Source organism: Mobula birostris, chromosome 2 (genome assembly GCF_030028105.1).
Source record: "Mobula birostris isolate sMobBir1 chromosome 2, sMobBir1.hap1, whole genome shotgun sequence".
Taxonomy (NCBI): domain Eukaryota; kingdom Metazoa; phylum Chordata; class Chondrichthyes; order Myliobatiformes; family Myliobatidae; genus Mobula; species Mobula birostris.
The window spans coordinates 2,523,625-2,524,028 of NC_092371.1; the positions used below are offsets into that span (position 1 = coordinate 2,523,625).

Here is a 404-nt window from a genome sequence, read left to right on the forward strand (position 1 = left end):
TGGAACCCAGCTGGGCGCAAAAAAAGAAAGGGAAATTTGCAATTTCAGTCAGCTGATAGGAAGCAGAAGGTGTTGAAAGGTTTGCACACAGTATCATTTATAATGAATTTCTGTCTAACTGGTTCACCTCCGTACCACTTGGCGCTGACGACGCCTGGATGCAGGAATGTACACACAAGGAATAATTCTCAGTAGGGGTGCGTCAACTTAAACACAGCAGGCCGGCAACTAAAGTTCTGCAAACTGAGCCGGTGAACTATAACCAACAGCTACCTTCTGCAATTACCAATGCTATATGGCCGGTGAACCTCAATCAATCCGGCGGAACGCCTGACCTCGTGGCGCAATGGTAGCGCGTCTGACTCCAGATCAGAAGGTTACGTGTTCGAATCACGTCGAGGTCA

General features: G+C 48.3%; 1 non-coding gene across 1 annotated transcript; it reads left to right on the plus strand.

Moving 5' to 3' along the window:
• Positions 1 to 332: 332 nt before the first annotated feature.
• Positions 333 to 404, plus strand: trnaw-cca (transfer RNA tryptophan (anticodon CCA)). The gene has a single exon. It is a non-coding gene; the product is annotated as a tRNA-Trp (tRNA).